General features: G+C 47.4%; 1 long non-coding RNA gene across 2 annotated transcripts; it reads left to right on the top strand.

Annotated features, from left to right (window-relative positions):
- Positions 1 to 1,082: 1,082 nt before the first annotated feature.
- On the top strand, positions 1,083 to 18,538 carry LOC309579434. Of its 2 annotated transcripts, none has more exons than XR_014226903.1 (5): positions 1,083 to 1,236; positions 1,515 to 1,690; positions 3,523 to 3,762; positions 4,808 to 4,895; positions 18,481 to 18,538. It is a non-coding gene; the product is annotated as an uncharacterized lncRNA (long non-coding RNA). The 2 variants fall into 2 exon arrangements; XR_014226904.1 differs by having other exon boundaries at positions 1,515 to 1,724.
- The last annotated feature ends 1,429 nt before the right edge of the window (positions 18,539 to 19,967 follow it).

The following is a 19,967-nucleotide window of genomic DNA, read 5'->3' as shown; positions in this document are numbered from 1 at the left end:
CTGCCCACAGCAGTGGTCAGTCAGCAGCATGAGGTGCCCTTGGGTTTTGAGAGGTCATGGTCGTTCTGCTGCAAGCAAGCAGGACAGTTTGGCTGAGTGCAGCCATCGCCATGTCTGTCATCATTTATCCTCTCTCCCCAAGTGACCTCCCCAGGACCCAGGAAATATTTACTTTGAAGCTGGGTCTAACTCAAGTTTCTAGGGACATTCACCTGCTTCTCTGGGCACAAGCCAAGGGCAGTGCCTGTGCTGCCAAAATCTCCCCTCCTTGCTGCACCGCTGGAGGAAACTTTGGAGGTTGGAAAGATCCTGTGGCCTCAACACCCAGGAGACACCGCTGTGTTGGTAACACACATTAACCCACCCTGACTGGGGGGTTTCCCTGCCTGGCAAGGAGGCTCCTCAGTGCTCCCCACGTAGGGCAGAAAGTTCAACACCTTCCCAGTCTTCAGCACCTTTGGAGACACGGAAGGACAGACGCGGCCAGACAACGGAGGTGCTCGGGACATTGCAGTGAAGGACTTGGCCCCAGCGCGAGGTGTTTGAAACGCAGTTGTTCCCTCTGTAAGGTGAAAATCAGGATCCTTTGAGCTTCTTCCCCACCTTCTCGCCTGGAAACGTTTCTATCATGGAGGAAGAAATGCACATGAAAGAAAGAAAAGGAGAAGAAAAGAACCAAAGCAGGGGAGAGCCTGAGGTTTTCCAGCATGGACAAGGTCTCCGCTCTGTGTCTCTCACTGCTGGTGCTTACCAAACATAGCCAGGGCCCCGTGAAACCTCGGGCCGGCACAGAGTAGTAAGATGAGCTCCCTCTTTATTTGGCCTAGCTAAAAATAGCAGAGGGGAAAAAAAAGGCAGAGTCAGGACCCTGCAGGACCAGTAGTCAATGGGCTGCGAGGAGCGATTGAACTCCAAGCCCTGCTCGGCAGGCTCCAGCTGACGGGCTATTTTTTGCCGTGGTTGACTAAATATGGTCAGGGAGGGAAGAGCAGGAGCAGGGGCCGCGCGCCCGGGGGTGCGTGTTTGGGATGCTTCGTTGGGTATATAAGCACTGGAAAGGTGGACTCGCGTCCTGACCAGAGCTCCCCCCTCCCTCCGCCAGCCCCCCCAGCTGTGTGCATCCCCCCGCAGCCTGACCCCCAGCCCGGGCTGACCCCCGGGGGGGTGACAAGGAGGAGGAGGAGGAGGGAAGGGGGGGGCGCAGGCACTTGTGCCGGCGCAGCCTCTCGCATCAAGGTGTGCTGCAATCCGGGCGGGCACGGTGGCTGCTCCTTAACCCCCGGCTGGCCGCGGCGCTGCCCGAGCGCGCTCCCCGCCCGCCCCGCGCAGCCCCCGCGGCACCGCGCTGCCTCGCTGCCTCCCCGCGGCACCGCGCTGCGATGCGGTGCAGCAGCGGGGATGGAGGGATGGAGTTGTGGCGGTGCTGGGCGGCGGGGGCGAGGTAAGGGTGGGTGGGAGGGGAAGGTTTGCCGGGTGATTTTTTTTTTTTTAATTTTTTTTTTTTTCTCTCCAAGTGAGGACTAATCCCATCCCTGGGCCTGCTCTCTGTTCCCTTCCTGCATTAGAGATTGGCTATAAGGAGAAGGCTGACGGCTGCAGCATGAAGCGCATTATTACCTTGTGATTCCATGACCCTCCTCTATGCATCCCTAACTCTCGAAAGCTGATTCAGCTTTCAGCTAGTGCTCTGGTGAGTCCTCTGCTGCAACAGAAGCTCCTAACTGGTATGTCTTCTTTTTTTTTTTTCCCCCCCTCTCTTCTGCTCCCTGCCTTGCCTTTAACCGCTACCAGCTCAGCTTGGTTTAAACACTTTTCCTGGCCAATGCAGGACTAAGTGCCCATCCAACTTACCCGGGGACTTAAATGTGGGCTTCTGTATCCGGCAAATGTATGTGTGTGTGTGTGTGTCTGTGTGGGGATGTGCTGGATGTGTGTTTAATCTGTGGATTGCTTAGGAAACCTCACCCCCCTCTTTTTTTTTTTTTTTTTTTTTTTTTTTTGTTCTGCCGTGGCATACTCCGCATTTAAAAGAAAAAAAAAAAAACCAACACTAACAAACTGCAGAGCAAGCAGTGCACTAGAATAATCTGAACTGAAATGTTAGAACTTTGACATGCAACCGTTCTGCAAGGTTAAACCGGCCTTTAAATCCCTAATTCAGACACAGGCTGGCTAATGACACCTGGGGGGATTGGGGCTTTATTTATTTATTTGCAACAAACTAGTGCTATGAGCTGATACCAGGCAGAGCAAAAAGGTGAAATGTGGTTAAACTTAGCCTAACTTGCAGTGATCTCAATGCTGTGGTGATTAACTGTTAAAATGCCGAGAAATGAGTATTAATTACAGGCGCATGGTTTGTGGACAATCAGAAAGAGAATATGGGGAGGCGGAGAAGTTCGGTTTCCCTGCAAGGGTTTGGAATTCAGGTTACATGAAGTGTAGCATCAATTGACTGTTATTGCTTCTGCAACTCAGAGTTGACTATGGTCATTATATTTTATATGATAGTGGTGGTACCTATCACATGAATATATAGACACCAGTTCTGTGAGCTGGATACTGTGGTGCACACACACACACACTCATGTAGATTTAAGTACCTTTTATAGCATGCATATGGATATTTTATACACATCTTTATGCATAGGTATATAAATGCTATATACAAGCAGGTGTAATGTATCACCCAGACACAACCCATCTCCAGGCTGTGTGGAGCGTGGATACAGGTATATGTGTGCCTGTGCCGGAGGGAGTGTGCACTGTGTAATTGTATAGGCAGAAATCCGTGATTTGTGCTGTCAGTTTAATTGCTGGGTTCCTCTCGAGCAGATGGTTGTGTCTGTGGCTCCCAAGGTCTGAGCCCAGTCTCTCTGCCATGGGCTGTGCTGGGATGAGCGCCTGCCTCCACCTCGGCCCTGCTGGTGTCTCCCTCTCCAGTGCCCAGCCCTACACAGGGGCTGACTTCAAAGTCCCCAAAGGTTTGTGCTGCACAGCTTCAGTTTGACTTTGCCACTTGGACCTGAGCAGCACCTTAAGCCTGGGGCAGAGCAGGGATATAATATACAGCATGTTGCTTTCCATCCCTCTCACCACGCTTCTTCCCCTTTCGCCTTCAGGCAACACCTCAGGCTCTTGCCTCCCCTTTTATTTGCCCCTTGGCCTCTGCATGATCCAGTTCTCCATCCATTTTTCTCTTCAGAACAGCCAGAGTTTTATTGCACATGTTTTTCTGCCAAGAGCAAGTGTAGGAGCTCAGTGAGCCCAAGTGGGTTGAGGACAGTGGCTGATGTTCACCCACCATCACTCCACTCCTGGTGGTAGCTGGAGGATAGGATCCACAGGGTGCATCTGATGTTACATTAAAGACACCATCACAGCCATTTGTCTGCTCCTCCACCAAAAGGCACAACCCTGGAAAGAATAAGATTCCACCCAGAACCTCAAAGCAATTCTGCTGCTGTGGTTGTGTCATTGTCTTCCGTTCTAGTAAGGATTTAAAAGGTCATTTTTTTAAAGCTCTTACACAGGGCTCGCTTTTGGTGGCTGGCAGCTGCTGTCCCGCTGGTCTGCAGAAGCTGAGAACTGTTCAGGACTGCCCATGTCAAAATGCATTTGAAGAAATCAAGTTGGGTACAAGGTGCAGATGTTTAACAGCCCAAGAAGTCCAGCAGCTGTCCTACTGCTGTCAGTCTGAAGGAAATTCAATACCACGGAGTGCTTGGCTCTGCAACACCCCACCACCAACACTTTGTTTTTGTATGTTTGTTTGGGTTTTTTTTAAATCTGAAGCACTCAGACTTTCCCTCACACTCCTCAGCTCTCCCTTTGCTTTAATTTCACTGCAGTCATGCATTACACCAGTGCCACAGCTCCATCTCTCTTCCCCTTATTCCAAACTAAAGGTTGAAATTTGCCTTTAAATGAGACAAATAACGATGGTTAAAAGGGCCAACAAACTCAGGGAATGAGGGGGAAGCTGCACAGAGCCAGGACTCAGGCATGTGCTGGGTATTGCATGAGGGGTGTGAAGCGATTTTGGGGGTTGGGGCCGAGCACAGCGGATTTACACCCGGGCTCCATGCGGCCTTTGCTTTTCAGTGGTGCTGGAAGTCGATGGGGCGCAGGGAAACACTTGCTCCCCAGCTGGCAGTGATATTTTAAAAAGCAGTGAGAAGCATCGATGCAATTAGGTATTCCAAAGTGCTTAGTTTGCCACTTGCTAAGTTTACTTAAACCCTCTTTAAAGGGTTCATTAGAAGACTGTGAGAAACGGTAAAATTCATTAACACGGAGGCAGCCATTGCACATTTGCCTGTAAATTGGTATCGATCTGCGGCCGCGGCGGGCGCAGGTGAGGAGGCACCGTGCCCGCCCTGCTGAGCGAGCAGGCAGCGCCCGGCGTGACCTCCGCCGCGCTCCTGCCTAAATCCTGCCCATTATAGTCTCCCATTCAGCCCGGGCGGCGAGCGCAGCCCTGCCACTCGGCCCACATTGTTCAGGGAGCTTTAAAGCTCAGCACGGCTGCGAGGGAGGCGAGGCAGAGGGGCAGAGCCGGGGCTGCGTGCGGGACCGAGCCCCACGGGGGCACAGCGCGGTGGCGTCCAGGGCGCGCAGCCCACGGGGGCTGCGGGAAGAACTCGGCAAGACTTTGGCCCGAGCTCCCAGCACCTCGCTTTGGCTGCCTTTTATGTCTGCAGGTCTTCCCAAAGCCCCTTAGCTGGCGTGGAGCTCAACTGGATGAGTTATTAGAAGCAATTTTTAATTATATTTTTTATTTTTAATGCCCTGAACTCGCCAAAAGGCATGTGCTATCTTTTGAGGGTTGCTTATCTGTGGGGTAGCGTCTCGCTCCCAGTGACCAGCAGAGGAAAAATCATTGGATTCACTAGGTAAGATGCTTTCTTCTTCCTATGCTTTAATCTCTACTTACTGATAGAGCAATCGCGTGTCTGGGTCTGATGAGTTCTCTTACTCTGGCGAATGGAGCAGTCCTTCCCGGTGGTGGTTCGTAAAGCAGTAGCTGGCCATTCGATTCTTGGCTTTCTGGAAACAAATTGGCTTTTTGTTTCCAAATTGTAGGATGGAGGCAATTGGGACTTGATACATATTTAACTTTCTCCCACATGGCTTTGTCTGAAATGAAACCTATATGCATATAGAGCAAAGGCTTTCCTCTAAACCACATTTTGTTCTTTTTTTACATGCTAGAAGTTTATGATTTAGAATGATACACCTACTTTTAGGTGGAGTGGGAGGCTGGCTTTTACCCTGTGCCGTTTACGTTTCAAAGAGCCCCTGCCAGGGCAGCTACTGGACCTCTGCTGCTTTGTGTCCAGTGAATTATGCAGTTCCCCTTCCCAGGACCCAAAATCCATCATCTGCTGAGGGTACAGCCCAGCATTACGGGTGAGGATTGGGAGCTGGGGTGTGTGTCTGTCTGCACATGGGCTGGGCAGGAGGAAAGTCTGCTGGTTTGAACTGAGCCGTAACTCACTCTCAGGATGTAAATTGTAAATCAGCGTTATTTTTCCTCCTGTGACCATATAAATGCGCATATTGAAACTACCTGCTTGAGAGACATACTTCTTTATATGCCCATATGAACCTGGCAAGCTATGGAATGTAAAGAAGTATGTATTTCAGGTGGGAATCCTTCTCAGAGGAGCAATGTATGACCCCGGGCAAGGCAGGGGAGAAAGACAGACAGATTATTTTATATTATTATTTTTTTTAACTGCCTGACCTGGCAGACTGACTGGGGAGTCAATTGATGATCTTGTTCCAGCGCGTGTATTGTTCTGTCACTTTGCCTGTGTCAGCAGGTGGAAATGCTCATCAGGACATTAAATATTCAATATGCTGACTGCGGCATGGGCTTTGAAAGGCGATGCCAGAGGAAAGCTGGCTGTCCGCTCCTGGGTTTTAACAGGGATGCAGGCCAATCGCTCCCTCTTCCTGCTTCCCCATCGACCCTTTTTACCCCAAAAATAAGGCTAGATAGCAAACAAAGCTGGCTGGTCTTTAAATCTAGGAACAACAAAAGGAGATGGAGGGTGGGGGGAGAAGAAGAGAGAGGAAAAGGAGACAACAGTTGTGGCCCGGGTGTGCAGTGTTTTAACTTTAAATTAGCGTGCAAATTCCGCTTTTTGGATCTTTCCCACATTTAAACTTTTTGTGCTTGAAACTGGTGAGAAGGAGACCTTCCTTGTCAGTGTGGTGAGCCATCGAGTCAGCGGATCACAGCTAAAGCCAGAGGAGTGCCTTGAATATAGAGGTCCTATTTTCCCAAAGGAAAACAAGAAAATTAGATCTTTTAATTCTGGAAGCCTTTTCCTTTGTAATATTTTCCAATGTAAAATAGTTGGCTATTTTTCCAGAATCCTACAATAATGTGGCAAGATAAAGGAAATTCGGTTTAAATACACATTTAACGTTCTGCCTAGGTGGGAGTCACGTCCAAGGGTTTAAAGCTTTCAGCCCCAAATTTCTTCATATTTCTGTGATGTCGCAATGACGTGCAAAGCTGAACTCCTCAAAAAGCTGCTCCCCAGTTTCCCAGACTCTGGTTTCCATCTCTGTGGGGCTGCTTGAGGGCACATTTTGCTCTTGAGTCATTTCCCTGCAATTGCAACCCCATCTTCGCCTTGCTAGCGGGCTCCTCAGGCATCATTTGGTAGGCGTGGTGCCAGGATATGTCATGCAGAGGTTAATCAAGTCTTTCCCATCGCAGCATCCTCCCCCAGGCATGGGAAACAGGTGAGGCTCTGAGTTTGGATTTTGGGGAGTCTTTATCCGTCTCTATTCACGGTGAGCACAGTCATCACTTGTTCCAGGTACGCCAAGGGGCATTGAACTGTAAGCAGGTGCTTGGGAGTAGAGAGTGAGAAAGGGCAGGTTGGGCTGTTGGGGAGATTTCCTACCTATAGGATTTGTGGGGTTTATTGAGGTGCCTTTTTGTTGTTGTTGTTGTTTAAATTAAAAACCATGGCTGATGGAGGCGTGGGCAGTGCTAAGCCCCTTCCCAGCAGAGGAGGAGCCTTTGCTTTCTTTGTCAGGTGCCTTTGGGAAGGGCGGGTTTTGCGTTGGAGGATGGCTGGTTTGCACATCATCCTGTTTGATTTTTGGGATGCTCTGGTTGTGCTGGGCCCTGGAAAGCCAAGCCATTCCTGGCTGGATGCGGTGCAGTCCCTCAGGACCCGGCCGCAGGGATGCAGCAACCCCTGGGCTCAGCCCCACCAGCAGCCACCCTGCCTGAGGACAATCCTTGGCTCACATGACCCCACAGGGATCATTCCTGTGGATGTCCAGCCCCATTTTGGGGTCAGATTTAAATTTGAAACTGGTGGATGCTGGGAAACGAGCTGAGCCCTAGCAGGAAGGCACGGGTTCCACACAGGGCTGCGGTTCCGCTCCCTTGTAAATCAGGAATGCTGTCTTGAGTTTCTGGATGAAAAATGAGGACAATTCCCACCATTCTGAATATAACATAACATTATACCTAATATATAATTTATATATGAAATTCCCCTCCTTTCCTTGCTGACCCTTTGTCCCACTTCTCATTTTCCTTTTCTTTTCTTTTCTTTTCTTTTCTTTTCTTTTCTTTTCTTTTCTTTTCTTTTCTTTTCTTTTCTTTTCTTTTCTTTTCTTTTCTTTTCTTTTCTTTTCTTTTCTTTTCTTTTCTTTTCTTTTCTTTTCTTTTCTTTTCTTTTCTTTTCTTTTCTTTTCTTTTCTTTTTTCTTTTCTTGTTTCCTTTTTTATATCTTTTTTCTACTTTCTTTTTATTTTTTTAAAAATTTTCTTTTTTCTTCCCCTCTCTCTGTTTCCTTCCCCTTCTCAGCACTAAAACCCCTGTGCCGCTGCACGTTGCTCTTGCAAAGGTGTTCACGGTTTGATTTACAGCAGATACCTGCATTTGTAATGCAATTTTTATCTCCTTCCCCCCGCCTCTCTGAATTAATACGCTTGTTAATCACATGGAATTGCTAACTTTAGGAAGTCGCTAAGTGCTCAGATTTATTTTTTATGTAAATATTTTCAAAGCTATAATTCTGAGCGCTGTCTCGCAGCATGGCAGCGGAGGTGGCAGGGGAGGCTTTGCCATGGACGGCGTCACCTGGGCTTGGGCTATGTTAAAAATGAAATGGGGTGGATGTGGCCCCCCAAGAGCCATGGTAGCCTTGATGTTGACACCAATGGAAGCAGGTGATGGCTGCAGGCCTTTGCCAACCACTTTGCACCGTTCTTCTGCTCCATGGCAGCTCTTTATCCCTTTTACACCTCTTTGGATGAAAACTGCAGCCGTTACAATGCCCGCTCTATTTTACAGCTAAATTAGAGCCACTTCTCTTAAACTTTTTATGAACTGGTGGGCATCTCCTGACCTTGAGTGCCGTGGTGGGTGTGATACAAGGAGCATCCGTGCTGGACCCGCAGCGCTGGGATGCTCAGGTGCACCCATCCATCCTGCGAGCTGAGGACTGTGCAGCGCCAGGCACGGAAACAGGAGCTCTGAGAATTGTAAAAGCCATAAATCCAGTGGACCAAATTAGTTAAATTTTTCTATTCTATGCCTCACAAAATCCAGCCGTTCTGGAGATGAATTCCCCACATGTAAGCGGAACTACCGGCAGGTATAAGATGGATATTTCGCACGTGCACACGAGAGCACAGGGACAAATTTGTGCCATGCGGTTTTCCCTGGCGGGTTTTTCTTTTTTCTGTACTTTTGTGTGCTTGTTACATTGATGATCCATTATTACAGTTGTTACTATTACTTAATGTTGGAAGACAGGTGGTCCCATAAATTCTAGCACCTCAATTTTTTTTTTTAATAAAGGGGGGGGGCATGTTTGCAATTCAAGTTTAATAGTGCATTCATCAAGAGCAATAAAGCATTTTATTGCACAAGTATTTCAAGGGATGTGCTGGCCCTGGTAAAAGCATTAGTAAAGGGGTGCATCAGCAATCTCATTTAAAACTGTCGACCCAACGTGAAAAATGTTGCGTTGAAGAATAAACTGCTATTAAGCATGATTAGATTGACCTGCAGGACAGATATTTTAGCTGCAGCAGCACAAGTCGATCAAAGTGAGCATCGCTTAGATTGCAAATTTCTTTTTTTTAATGCCCTAAATTAAAAATGAAAGAGCCTCAGAATATTTAGGACCAGAGAGTGACTTTGGGGGTGAGATTTGTGCATTCGATTCGAAGCGGTTTGGGAAAGTGGGGAAAGGGGGAAAAGGTATTAATTACTGCCCCTTTAGCATACATTGAAAATATGTTACTCAGATCAACCAATCAAAAAAGAAATTGTGCTGACTCAGCACTCAGGCTAGTCTGCACGTCCGATTGCAGAAGAGATCAGCACTGCACTGCAGTATCTTTCCCTGCCTTTGACACCAGCCTAGCTGGGCAGGGCTTCTCTTGTGTTTCCCAGGACTGGTTTAGGCCAAGAACAAGAGAAGGCCCTGAAGAGAGGAGGAGAGAGTCAAGGTTGCACGAGCCTTGAGCTGCTAACAAATCCTTTTTAGTCAGTAAGAAAGAGCTTCCATGCTAGGTTTGCCCTGCCAGATGCAAGCGGCATGAATTGCTTGGGAATATATCTATTTTTAAAGACTTTCACCACATCTTGCACTTAGCAGTGACTGTGGGCGAGGGGGTGGTGTGTTCCTAGCAAGAGAAATATCCTCGCTCCTCAGCTCGGATCCCTCTCTGGAAAGCCCAGGGCTGATTTCAGTGCCGCACTGGCGGGTGCCTCCCAGAGAAGACGCTGGGTTAAATGTTCACCGCTTGATGCTGAAGTTGCTCTTGACCTCAGCCAAGCACGCAGCGATGCTGAGAGCTGCATTCCCACTGGGATGCAGGGGGTCATGCTGAGAGCAGCCCAGTGTTCCAAGGACGGGAGCCAAGAGAGAGCATGAGCTCCACTGCTGGCTCACTGGGCTTGCAGACAAGTTGTGTAGCTCTCCTGTCTCAGTTTCCCTCTGAGGCAAAGTAGGTGCTCGCTGGGGAGTTGTTGAAGCTGTGTTTGCACTGCGAGGCTGGAGGTGGAGGTGGCCAAGGCAGGTTGGTGCAACGACCTGAGGCCAAGATTGTTCTGGGTTTGCAAGGACTTCCCAGCTTTGGTGTTGGCTTGCACAGTTCTGCCCTGCATGTATCTGGGGAGATGGCACAGCCTGCCTGGACTGTGCCCCTCTGCCCTCGTGTTGCCATGCAAAAACTCACCTGGGTTCCCCACACCTTGGAGCAGGTGCAAGGTGTGAGGTGTGGAGGCTGGACCTCAACCAGGACCCCACAGAGCCGTGGCTGACTGGGGGATATCCCAGTAGGATGATGGGCAATGGGGTCTGTTGGGTGCTCCGGCACCGTGAGGCTGCTTGCTGGTCACCAGTGTGTCTGCAATCACTGCTGGGTGACTCTGCCAGCACTGGGCAGGTTGGGCTATGCCAGGCTTAACCAGCTGTACATGCCCAGCCCTGAGCACCTTGGTGGGCACCTACAGGAGTAGCAGTGTGCCTGTGGGCTGCTGTCTCCCAACCACTGCAGCACTCCGTGATGCTGTTAAGGAGTTTTTGTTTGCCCTGAGTGAGCAGCACCAGCGTGCATCCCTGGGTTAGTCTGTATTTTTCCAGAACGGTCTGTACGGAGGAGCAGGGCTGGTGGATAACACCCTTGTGTGCAAGAGAAAGGCTTTCAGACACAGATATGTCTTGACTAAAGCAAGATTTGGTAGTCAAAGGTTTTAGCAGTTGGAACAGTTGCTGGTGGTGCTCAGGAGGCTCAAGGGAAGCAGGCGACTGACATCTCCAACAGATGCAGGGTTTTCCTTTTTTTTCCTTTTCCTTTTTTTTCTCCTGAAGCACAGAGCTGTGCCTGTAAATGCCTCGCCATGCCCAGATATGGCCTGTGCTGGGACCTGTGCCTCCATCTAAAAAAGCCCTGGGCAGACTGATGAGCCTGGGGGAACTGGGGAACAACTGCTATAAATAGTGCTCATTCTCAGCTGCCCTTCTGGGGGGACAGGATTAGGTGGCATCTGGGCAGCCAGGAGGCGTGGGACTCGTGACCACCAACCACAGAAGTCACCCAGCAGCTGTAAGGACAGGAGCCATCCCTGCAAAGACCTTACATAGACAAGTCAAGCCTGACATTTGGGGAGTCGGATAAAGCCACAGGAGCAGGAATCCAGTGACCTAAGAGCAATGGAGAATAAAGTTCACCGCAACGGCCGGGACAGCGCTTCCAATCTGAGATGTGACCTGGCATTGGACACAGGACTTGGCTTTTGGCTTTTCAAGCTGTTTGGTGCAAGCAAAGGAAGGTGTCAGGAGGGAGTTGGTGACACGGGAAGCAAAGTATCACAAGGAGTTGATGAGATGAAAAGACGGGTGTCCCCTTCTGGGACGCTGTGGGTTAATTTGCTTGTTAATTTCCTGGCAGCGAGACTATTGGAAGCTCTGATTTAATATTTGTGTTTACTTCGGGTAAACAAATTAACAAAAACCCCCAAGTCTTAATAATTTAAGACACCAGCTTGATTGAAGCTAGCAGAAAGTAATGAATCTCATGCTGTGATTTCACTCCCAACCTGACAGGACGTGGGCAGTGCCTGGAGCTCAAGGCCATGTGGATGTAGGGTAACCGGTCCCTAAATGTGAGGGGGCTAATAGGTATGGACTGCAGGAGTGTGAAACAGCTTTTGTAAGACCAGAGGAGAAGGACTGTGCTGTGCTTGAATTAAGCTCACCCTTGAATATTTGAAGGGAAAGGTGGAGCAGGGAGTGGGGAAGGTTTGGCCAAACAGAGGAGGCGGCTGTGCAGGTGATACCTGGAAGGGATGTCCTAAAATGTGCGCAGTGGGAGACTGGGGATAAAATCATGGAGCAACACGGCAGCTTGTCCCTGAGCAGGTCTGCTGTGGGATGGGGACTGGAATGAATGTGCAGGCAGGGTGGGATGGGTATTTAGGCCCAGGCTTTGGCCCTTCTGTCCCTCACGGTGTCAGGGCTGTGCTGCACCACTTTACCTTCTTTAAATTAAGCCAGCTTTGTCCTAAAGCCTTGTCTTTGAGACAATAAGACGCACCCGCTAAAATCTATTGTGCCATTTTTGCAAAGCCCAGCAAAAGTCGCCCGTGCATCGTCCCCTCCCTGTCCTCCACGCTCATTTGGCCTATTTGAAACTGAATTTATTCCTGGGAAGGTCCCCATCAATTTGTTTTGCTCTTTTGTTGACAAGTTTATTAAAAACCTGGGCAACTACATATTAAACTTTTATCAGTGTCGAGGAAGAATACATCCTTTGAGCGTCCACAAAAGTTATGGATTGGGGCTTAATGTTTCTTGTTCCACCATTTGGCTGAGTCAGCGTAACAAATAAAAGCTGCCGCTTCTATTTTTTTTTCCCTTTCTTGAGAGACAGTTCCCTTAACAGTGTAAGTAACTGTGTCCAGTAATGCAAAAAAGGTTCCAGGTCTGGGTAAACAAGAGGCGTTTTTTTTTCTTTGTGGCCATAAGTCTGTAATGATTTGAATAACTAATTTAAAATAAGAAAATATGAACCCTGGAGAAAGTTATTGCTGCTTTGCTCTGAGCCAATAGTTTTGGTAAAATAACTGTTACTTTATAGTATTTATATGGAAAAATTCACTGCAAATTAATAATTGCTGTACTGCAAGTGATGTGTTTTCATCCAGTGTGAGGGCTGGAAGGGTTGGAGAGACGTTTGGTTGGGGATGTCCCTTCACGCTGCTGCAATAGGGGTTCTTCGCTCTTTTTCTTTAGTCATGAGACGAAACAAAGAGGAGGGCAATATGTTGCACCAAAGATGTTAAAAATAAAGCGTTAGAATTGCATAACCTAGTTCCTGCCGTGCAGCTGAGTTTTTAGAAGTTGAAAGAAGCCTGAGAAATAATTGGTGGGAAGGAGTTTAAACTGATGTAACAACAGACAGGCAGGGCGAAAAAAGTGAGCATTGGCGGGACTAAGCCACAATTCTTAAACTCTGCTGGGCAAATAAATAAATAACACAGCATCTTTCTCTGCCTGTCACCGTGTCCAAGGATTTTTTAGTTCTTAAACAGGTTTGCTGGCATAATTTGTCAAGTCCAACAGGGAGGTTTCCGTGTGACAGCCGATCGTTTTTCACCAGGCACAGTGGTGCACCAGAGCCGTCCTGGCGGCTCGGAGCAGCTCCATAATTAGACAAGAGTTAACATTCCTGTATGAGATGGCTCATCCCTCCTGCCCAGGGCATGGCACAGCCCCCCAGGGCCCATCCTGCTCCGTGCCCGCGGCCGGCAGGGAGCATTCCGGACAAATCCATCTGCCTCCAGGAGTTTATCTGCATCACCATTTGCTCCAATTATAACTAATTGGACACATATTGCATTTTCATAGTATCTAATTTTCTATTGATTTTAACGGGACTGCTGGTGTTTTGTACTATTAAGTGGTATCTCCTATCAGTTGTTATTTAAAAACGCTGAGTGCACTCCCCTGTATGGGATTATGCAGTCAGCACATGTTTTAAAACCTGTTTAATTGTTAGGTCCATAAAATGCACAAACTGTATTAGGGAATGGCTTTGTTCTCTTTTGAGAGTATGAGTAGCAAAACAAAAAAATCCAATTCCACAACTATTTCCATGGCTGGTTTCAGGAGGTGCAGCTCCCAGAGACCTGCTCAGAGTCTTGTGCTTTGGGAAAACAGCTTTGGAGGGACCATCTTGATCCCACATGGAGCCAGCTCCCTCCAGGTAACGATGCTCTGCATTGTCAGAACAGAGCAGGTCTGTGCTTGAAATGGGACTGTTATTTTGACAAGAGGCCTAGGACCAAAATTTGGGTTAAGACAGAGATAAAGTTACTTTAGATGCTCTGTATAACTAAGGAATAAGGTGATAACCGTAGGGTTTGGAACTTTATTCCCTGTCACAGGTATTGCTGCGTACCTTGGCAATACACCCCAATAAAACCAGACTATCAAATTAGCTATTTCATTTCAGCAAGTACTCACTGAAGAAGGGTGAAAGCAACAGTCCTCTGGTCAGCACCATTTAAAGAAGAAAAGATTTAAAGGAGAGATTTAGGGGAGGAAGGGAAAGGTGGCCTGGCAAAGAGCATTTCCAGCAATGCACGGGGATCACTGGCTCAGGGATGTTGGACAACAGCAATAATGGTGAAGAAGGCAGATTAAAGGAGATGGAAATAATGTTTTGGGGCAGCCAAGTTATCCCAGGGTGCTGGTGAGTTTGCTGTCAAGTTGCTGCCTTCGCTGCTCATTTGCAATTAGCACGTTGTGTTTGTTGGAGACAGGTGAGTTCATGAGGGTGTATAAATTAAATAGACACTTTATTAAGTTCAGGTAATAGTTTTGGTTTGAAAGACTGAGTGGCTACTGCGATGTCAGCAACTGCTTTAGTGCACAAAGGAACTGAATGCTTTTTAATTAAGTCAAATAAAATCCAAGCAGAAGGCTCTTGAGCCTTGTCTGGAGTCTACTTTTTGGGTTGAACATCTTTAATTTTAGAAATGTTAATAAAACACAGTCTACTTTTTCCCTGTAATAATATAAGTTCAATTAATATTTGATGTCTGTAAGGAAAAGGATAAAAGCAGTGAGCTTGTATTTTCTGGTTTACAAATGGCACATTGGGCAGAACCCTGCGACTGTGGCATTGATTTAAACATCCTTGCAAAGACACCATGCAATAAAGTTGAATCATCTGCAGTATAAGTATGGCTGTTTGGGGGAAAAAATAGCAATGCAAGAGAGTAGACATTTTCCTGTATTATCAAAAGCCACTTCATTTTGAGGAAATTTCCTCCAATTTAGTAATGTTTGGATGGAAATCAAATAACACATTAGCTTGGGGAAAGGGGAAAAAAAAATCCTTCCAAAGCTAATTACAAAGGGAATGTGCACTTCATTAAGATAAAGCTGTAGGAAATCAATGTTCTGTATTGTTGTTTTTTCCTTTTGATTGGATTTTAGAATGATAAATTGTTCATGCATTTGATCTAAAAATGATTTGTTTATTCAGATGAAGAGCAACAGTACTTTGTCTCATTTGGCCTTTTAGCTTATAACGATAATGGCTTGGAGGGCTGCTCATTTCTCAAAAGTGTATTGGACTGGAATAGCAGGAGATTTCTGGACTCAGAAGGATGGGCCCCATGCAAGGGTTCGTTGTAGGCTAATTCTATTGCATGTTGAATCTTCTGCTTCATTAGGAATATCGACAAATGCTGATAAATTCTTTGGCTTTTCTGTACTGTCTATAACGTGTCTTTATTAGAATATTGAGGCTGAAGAGGAAAGATCTGCAATAGAGGAGATTCTCTTATGTTGAGTACTACTGATCCTATTTGCCACAGCACTGGGGGCTTTTGCCCGTTTTCCTGGATATAATCATGGACAGCACTGCCAGGCACAGGCACCATGCAAGGGTGGCCAGAGAGGGAAAAGCCATCATGTGTTTGTTCTGTTACTTTGGCTTTGATCCACCTCTAGCCCCTGGCTCTCACTCAGCGTGCCCATGGCTCTCCAGTGCCATCCCACAGCGCCTGTAGCCTTTGCCCAGCTCAGGATGACAGGGAGGCACCAGCACCTGTTCCTTCCACACCTTTCCAATGCAAGACCCAATTTCATGAGGAGATGATTGGACCTGACTTCACTTTGGACACAAGCCCAAACGTGGTGGTGTTGGGTGGTTGAGGTTTCAGGCCTGGTTTGGGGTGCTGTTGCAGGCTGCACTTGCACAGGCAGGAAGGGAGAGCAACACCAATCCCAATGTAGGATTGGCAAACTCTCCTGCCAGATCCTGCCTGTTGAGCCTGGCAGTGCTCAGCAGGCAGAGGTGAAGCCTGTCCATCCTGTTTCACAGGGGTGGGGGCCCACAGGCATTTGGCAATGAGCACTGCCTCGCTGGAGAGATCAGGGACTTCAGCAGAGCTCCGACCTCTGACCACATCTGTAATGCATCTTGCTTGGGTGGCTGGTACAGCCCCAGAGCCCAGCCTGGCAGTGCCTGGGCTGGCAGAGACCTGGACCTTCCCTGCTGGGATGCTACAAATCCCTGTGGGTTGCAGCCCTCTCCAGCTTTATAATGTGGGCTGCTCTTTCTCAGCTGCTGGGAAAGCCTCACCACCAGAGAGACATCATTAGTTTTGATTAATGGCATCCAGAAGAGAAAACCTAATTTTCTAAAAAGGAAAACCTTACCCATAACTCACTGCAGAGAATTTAAACAAAATGTTATAGAACATCCATGCCGACTCACATTGATTTCAAATATGTTCCAAGGCACTCCCCGAAAGCAAAGCAGGAGGGAGTGGGGACAGCTCTGGTCCCCAGCAGAAGATGCTCAGTGTAACCCCACACCTTTCTCCCACAGCGCTGCTTTCAAAGGACTGACCCCAAATCAACAGGGCTGGGACAGAGCACATGTACCTGGGAGCAGAGTGTGTTTGAGGTGGTGATGCTCAGGCAGTTTGGTGCACTGTCCCAAAATCCATGTGCCCATCAGGGTTTAGCTCAGTATAGCCTCAGTTGCTAATGGCACTTCCACCTCTACCCAACCACCAGTAAATGATTGCTTTCCTTTGTCTCCCGTAAGTCACCAAAGGATGAATTTAATACTTCCAGGTCTTCACTGTCTAAGCTTCCTTTTAGTTCCTTGGCTTGATTGTCTCTTGAAAAGGTACCTAGAGATAACTTGATTAAATTAATTGTTGAGCTCTTTTTAAAAAGCTATTCTCTCTCCCTTTCTCTCTCCATCTCTCTCTCCATTTATTTATAGGCAGCTTAGAGTAACGGGTTTGGGCAGTTAAGTGATTTGCAGTGCTTACCGTGACAATGCGAAGCCTGTAATTCTTCGGGAGATAAAATGCTGGCCCACTTGCAATACTTCTGCGTGCAGAGGTTCCAAGCACAGGTGCTTTTCCCTGGTTTCGTCTTGCAGCACGGTGGGCTGTGAGGGAGAGGGGGGAAAAGTCACCTTTGCCTTATGACGCATATAAATTCTTTAAATAGGTTATGCACATGGCAATGTGCGATGTCTGCGCGTGGCTCCGGGTTAAGAAGGAAAGGCCTGACTTTATTGGCTCCCACTGCAGAAATGATCGGAGCTGCTGTGATTTTTAAATTTGATTTACCGCGTTATTTTTAGCCGTGGGGTGTTCATGCTGCAGGGCTCTCCAGGAGATATCAACACCCCAGTGCTGAGATGTGAACCATCACAGGAGTGACTTGGACAGTAGTGGTGTAGCAGGGACTTGTTTTCCCCATTTGGGGACAAATTGCCAGATTATGAGATTGCAAGAAAGAAAAGCCTTTTTTTTTCCTTCATTACCTCCTCCCTTTTGTTTCCTTTCCACCAATTTCCTGTTGGTTTCTGGTGAAGGCAAATACAACCATTGCCTGAGCAGGTCTTAAACCTCCTGAACATGCTGATTTTAATGCCAGATGAGAAAACACAGGAGGCTTCACAGTAGGGAAGCAAAGTTTGCTAACCTCTAAAAAAATATTTCAGGTGTTCCAGCCTTTTCCCTCCCATTTTTCAAGGAGAGCCCTGAGGGGAGAAGAGTTCTGCAGGCTGAGTTCCTTGGCTGTGGGCTGGGCTGGTTGTAGCAAATGACACCTCTGCTGCTACGTGTTGGATGTCACTTCAGACACTGAAACACAGGGCATGGAGTAGGACAGCACACGATAAAACACTGAAAGGAAGGAGGCAGGAGGTGATAATTAAAACATCTGGAGGAAAACAATAGCCTTTACTTATGTCACACTGTTGTAGCAGCGTGGCTCTCAAAACAGAGCCAAATATCAGGTTTTAAAATGCTTCAGGCTGATGGTTACTGCTGCAGACTATTCCACTGCTGTTCAACCTGCCTCTTTAATTCAGACCCGCTCTTCAGCCGTAGCCTCTAAGAAGCTTAAATAAATCCTGACTGCCTGAAAGTGAAGCCATTTGAACCAGTGCGGCATCAGGCAGCAAGTTCAGAAGAGGTCCAGGCAGCTGGGAAAGAAAAGACCCTGAGGAATTCTCTTCTCTGCTGCCACAGCCCATGGGGCCAAATGCTTTGCTAAAGCTGGTAAAATGGAACCAAATCAACTGTTCAATGGATTTGGTCCCCTTCAACCAGCTGTAGCTGTGCATTGATCTCTCAGACGCACCTTGGAGGATGAAACACTTGAACCCGACCAGGGCGGCTCAGGTAGAAGACAAATGGCCACGTGAACACTGCTGATAAGGAAATCATGATGATTGGCATCTACAGATCTATCACTCGGGCTCTAAACTGGTGGGCTGAGCCTGAGTCATTATGTGGTTGCCAGTCAATTCTGCCTAACGGAGACCACTCAAGATTGATAATCCCTATCACCTTCCTCCATTGATCTCAGCTGTAACCCAGTGTATTCCCACTGCAAGTGCTTGCATTTTCATATGTGTTTGCTCCTGCCCATCCAGGAGCTCTGTGCCTCGGCGTTTCATCTGCTGCAAGGAAGAATAAAGGTTTTGATCTGAAGTTCCCTCCTTGTGTTTTGTACCACGTGCCGAGCTGCTCCTTCAACAGCTCTAGTGAAGAAATGGGCTGTTACAGGGCTACCAGAGCTGGGAAGGAGTTGGGAATACCAACTGCTTCCTCACTGCCCCAAACTGCAAGTATCCACGGTCTGCACTAGCCAACAATATTTTTTTGTTAATGAGATAAAAGCTGTGCTCCTAAAAAAAGAGTTTCCTGTTTCACTTTGTTCACCTAAAAGACTTGTAAAGTCTCTACCCCGGTCTGGTCCTTAGAAGCACTAATGTTATGCTAATGGAGTTAAAGAAAATCACTCACTTTCCCATGTAATAATGATTGGTGGGAAAGTAAGCTGGGCGTCATCCTTTCCTAGCCATCGTAAATCTATAGGACTCTCACAAGCTATGAATATTGCCGCTTTAATGAGCCATTTGGATGCAAAAGTCTGATGGGAGATTATTCATGTCTTTACTTCTTAACAACACCTGGCCCAAGTTAACCCCTGGCATGAGAGTGTGCAGAGATTTGTCTCTTTTCACACGCTAGAAATTAGGTTTACTTCATTTCACATCCTGGTCCTTTAGGTACCGTTTAAGTGTTCTTACTAGGGCCAAGAGTATTCGTGTGCTTCAAGATAAGGAGTCGTTTGATGGATCTGAGCCTTAACATGCATCTAATATTTATGTCACTGGGTATTTAAAAGGCAAAGACATGAGGAGCAATGTTACTGCAGGAGCGCCTTTCCCCAGCTAAAAGGAAAATAATGCTTACTCAATCCTGCTGGCTCATTTTTCTGTACTTTAACAGTGCCTAAGCATCCATGTCGATATCCTACTGAAGTCTACATGTGTTTTTTCTCCCCATATACTTCAATCAGATCAGACACGTTTTCCTTCTTGCCACCAGCTGATTTCTTGGGAATATGTAAAAGAAATTAGACATTCTATTATTTTTGATTTATTTATCTTCACAACTGCAGCATCGTTCCAAACAGCCAACAATGCACCCAAAAGGGCTTTGACCTGGCCTGATAGAAGAGACTTGAGCAAATGCAAAATGCACTTGCTGACATTTGTGCTTGCAAACAGAGGAAAAGGAGCAGCTCCAACAAATCCCTGCATTAGCATGGAGCCAGTGTGATGCCGTGTGTAGTGAGGTTGCTTGTTGCTTTCCAGTTGAAGCCTCACAGCACAGCTCTGCCCTTGGCAAAAGAGCCAAATGGCCACTAGTTCTGTAGCTCTGAGTCACCTCTTGACACCTTATCTGTCCTGGATGATTAATTAATTGCTTTGTAGTTATCCGTGCTGTTTTCTGAGCACTGCTCAATCCCAGTTCCTAATTCCCATCTCAGAAGCATCAAGCAAAGGCATCTGCTGAGGCAGGAATGACTGTCCAAGCAAACCACCTCAGTGCTGTCGCTGCCAGTCCTGAG

This window comes from Coloeus monedula (assembly GCF_965178545.1).
Source record: "Coloeus monedula genome assembly, chromosome: 17".
Taxonomy (NCBI): domain Eukaryota; kingdom Metazoa; phylum Chordata; class Aves; order Passeriformes; family Corvidae; genus Coloeus; species Coloeus monedula.
Note: the sequence above shows the minus strand (reverse complement) of the source record. Positions and strands in the feature narration are given on the sequence as shown.